At 30.9% G+C, this 4,089-nt stretch overlaps 2 long non-coding RNA genes across 2 annotated transcripts; one reads left to right on the top strand and one right to left on the bottom strand.

Annotated features, from left to right (window-relative positions):
- Nucleotides 1–106: 106 nt before the first annotated feature.
- LOC109587053 (uncharacterized) lies at nt 107–307 on the bottom strand. Its single transcript, XR_002187371.1, has 2 exons — nt 201–307; nt 107–148 (listed from the first exon to the last, which is right to left on the bottom strand). It is a non-coding gene; the product is annotated as an uncharacterized LOC109587053 (long non-coding RNA).
- A 1,162-nt stretch (nt 308–1,469) lies between these two features.
- LOC109587054 (uncharacterized) lies at nt 1,470–1,907 on the top strand. The gene is made up of 2 exons (XR_002187372.1): nt 1,470–1,571; nt 1,830–1,907. It is a non-coding gene; the product is annotated as an uncharacterized LOC109587054 (long non-coding RNA).
- Nucleotides 1,908–4,089: the final 2,182 nt, after the last annotated feature.

Genomic DNA, 4,089 nt, shown 5'->3' on the forward strand with positions numbered 1-4,089 from the left:
TAATTTATAGCATTAAAACATAGATATTATTTGTACAGCTGTGATGAAATAACTTACATAAAAGTATCAGTCAACAGTCTCATCAGGTTGATTTGCAACCAATTTACTAAAGATTGCTGTTGGTAATACACAAAACATAATTATTACTCTAAAAAATTGCAGTTTTTATTTAATAATAGTCATCCTATATTGTCCGCTACATTGTATTCCTGCTTATATTCACTGTAAATGGTAATTCCTCTGAATATATTGATTAAAGATATAGACTTGGACCAAGTAATAAAGAAAAATCATTAAAATAGTGTCACTGAACTACTATTAAAAATAACAAATAGAATTCAAGTGATGATTCAGTATTGTGATGCTTTATGCAGCCTGTAATAGCAATTTTGCATTGATAAAGTTACATTTTCAGCGCTAACATGACCTCTTCTATTGGTCCTAGCATAGTTAATACGTACATAAATTTATTGTCTAAGTATAGAAGTGTCTTATAGACAGACTATCCACGAATGATTGTCCTTTACATGGATATTTATGGTCCTGTCGGGTCCGCATCAGTCCATCCGTCCGTCCGTCCTTTTCGGGCGAAGCGGGTCCGTCCGTCCGTCCGCTTTTGAGACCCTACCCATAAAAAGGGGTGTGACCGAAATCGCGCTTTGCGTGCCCTCAGCACCCTCCTTTTCCAATTTCTGGATACGCCAATGTCTCTCGTGCTATTGCCACCATATCAATACCTGATACTCTACCTGAGGTACCTCTCCTGGTATTCAATAGGAACACAATGTTCCCAGGATTTGTCAAAATGGTGGAGGTAAGTCTAAATGATTTGTGATTGTTAGTTATACTGTAAATCACGAAAATAGACCCACCATTTTTGTATTATTATTATACATGCTCAATGATATATGACCACAAATTTGACAAATTAAAACTCACCAATTACTACTAAATATGTCAATTCACTTAAATTCCTCCCTCCCTCAGTATTACCCATTATATACAGTACATGTATATATATATATATATATATATATATATATATATATATATATATATCTGTAATATATATGTATATATTGTACATACTGTGCTCTCTCTCCTTTGTATACCGTACAAGATGATTTATTGGCAAGGAATTAACATTGGCAATTATAAAATCCACCAATTATGCCAAATATGCCTATATTCCAAATACTGCATATAAGAGTTATAATTCACTAGAAATAAATTTCGCTAATTTCACATTTTGATTAAATTTATGAAATTAAATTCCACGAAAAAGACCTTCTGCAGCCATTTTCAGGAAAAATGGCTGCAGAAGGTAAGATTTGCAAAAATTTATACTCCCTTTACGGTATTACTCTCACCAATAAATCATCTTGTATGGTTATCCATTTCTTTTTTTTGTCCTTTCCGCCCTCTCTCTCTTTTTTGTATTTTATGTATATTTCTTTTATTTTCATTTACCCTTCTCTTTCAGGTACTGATAAATCTCTAATGTCTTTAATAAAACAGAAATGTGGCCTGGCCTTACCTTATGCTGCAGCTTTCCTTTAAAAGAATGACAAGTACATTATATTATAATACATACATGTGTACATTAGCAACCTATCCATTACTTTTAATACACTTATCTATTTTATTCTAAATACACAAGTATTATTATTATTGGGCAAAGCCTACTAGTTCAAGTAGAGTATGTAACTCTGTTTGTACATGTACGTCATCCCAATTTATCTGTATGAAAATTTTCCACTTATTAATAACCTAGTCTTAATTTTATACTTATATGCTTGTTTCAGTTTTTGTTGATATTTTTCTTGTAGTAATGAAGCTGATGATATCACTAATCTTGATGATATTATTGGTACGTTTATACAGATCACTGAGTTTCAAGAGTTCAATAATAGAATGAGATTAATAATACAAGGACACAGATGGTGAGTGAAGCTAAGTACATGTAAATATTATATTGTATTATAATACAGTGTATGGCATGGGGTATGACATTTCCTGGTACATACATGTATACAGGTACTTACCGTAGGGCACCTTTTTTGAGGACTATATAGGTTTCGATTTCATGAATTTATTATTTATGCTGTCTACTGCCATCTTGTACTGTATTGATTTGATTTTCGCAAAAGTAAATTTCGCAAATCTTAAAGAAAACCGCAAAATTCACGAAATTTCACAGCCCTTGAAAAAAGTCACCCTACAGTATGTGTTTTGTAGAAACTTTAAGCTCGTTCCGATTAAAATTGGATTTTTAAAGAATTTTTTAAGTTGCTCAAAAATCAGACTAAAGATCCTTTTTAGTACAAGTACATTGGCCAAATTTTATCAAAAATGAAAAGTAAAGAATTCACCATTTTCATAATTTTTCCTGGTACATCTACATAAATTTGCTCATTTAAAAAATGGTTGTAACTTTAAAATTTGATCTCAGAATTGGCTCAAACTTCTACACAGCATAAGGACATCAATATGTATCAGAAAATGTAATAAAAATTCACTCTTATTTTTAAATGGCTGTAACTTAAAAAATTAAGCTCAGAATCACCTCAAAAGTTCTACACAACATAAGGACATCAATACTATGTAACAGAATATATAATAAAAATTTGAGGTATTTTTAGAGCCATTTTTTGAAAATTTGGCTGGCTTTTTAATGGTTGTTACTTTAAAATTTGAACTCAGAATTGGCTCAAACTTTCTGCATAGCATAAGTACATCAATATCTATCAGAAAATGCAATAAAATTTTGGGCTGATTTTGGAGCCATTTTTGGAAAGAAGCATGTGCTATTATAGTACAGGTAAATTTTTCAGAAATTTTTAAAATGGCCATAACTTTAAAAATTTGAACTCAGAAATGGCTTAAACTTTCTACATGTACATACTTAAGCACATCAATATGTTTCAGAAAACGTGATAAAAATTTGAGGTGTTTTTGGAGCCAATTTATGAATGAACCATGGGCTATAAAACAGAAATTTTCAGAAATTACCATATAGCTCCAAATTTTGTCAAATTTGTCTAGTATTTTTGCTTGATAACATTTTTAACTGACGAAATTTTTTTTCACGTGGGTAGTATGTGGATAAATAACAAAAATGACAAAAAATTTATTGAAAAAAATTTAATTTAACAAGAAATTATGATTTTGTTGAAATTTTTGACTGACAAAAATTTGAGCTATATGAGCTATATGGTGGCTCATTTTTGAAATGGCCATAATTTAAAAATTTGAGCTTGGAATTGGCTTAAACTTTTTACATATCATAAGTACAGCAATATATATCAGAATTGTGATTAAAATTTGGCTGATTTTTGAGCCATTTTTCAGAAAGAAGCTAGGGCTATAGTACTAGTAATTTTTTAAGAGATTTCCTCATTTTTGAAATGGCTGTAACTTATAAAAATTTGAGCTCAGGATTGGCTCACACTTGTTACACAGCATAAGTTTATCAATACATGTATGTATCAGAAAATGTGATATAAATTTGAGGTGATTTTAGAGCCATTAATTGAAAGAAGCATGGGCTATAGTACAGGGAAGTTTTCAGAAATCCACTTTTCTAAATGGCTGTAACTCAAAAATTTAAGCTCGAAATTACCTCAAAATTTTTACACAGCATAAGGACATCAATATGTATCAAAATATAATAAAAATTTGAGATGATTTTGCAGCCGTTTTTGAGAAACCATGGGCTATATCAGGGAAATATTTGGATTTGGCTGTTTTTTAAAGGGTAACTAAGATTTTTTTTTTGATTTTTCAATAATCAAATCACGGCATCTATACAACAAATGAACAACAGTTATGCACTTATTTCCATCAAAAAGTCTTTCACTTGCAAGAAAATGCTCTTTACATTTCATCTTTTTTGTTGGCAGCCATCTTCTTCCTGTTTCAGCAACAATGCGGGGGAGTGCAATTTGTGATGTCATCAGATGAATTGATGGCTGTTCCTTGCATCTCTTTTATGCAGAATAGATGTGTTATAATAGCTGCAATAATACAAAACAAGGACAATTTTATACTGCTTCCACTCCCAGATGATACTGTCTTAAAGAATATGTG

This window comes from Amphimedon queenslandica, unplaced genomic scaffold (assembly GCF_000090795.2).
Source record: "Amphimedon queenslandica unplaced genomic scaffold, v1.1 AMPQUscaffold_12700, whole genome shotgun sequence".
In the NCBI taxonomy this organism is placed as follows: Eukaryota; Metazoa; Porifera; class Demospongiae; order Haplosclerida; family Niphatidae; genus Amphimedon; species Amphimedon queenslandica.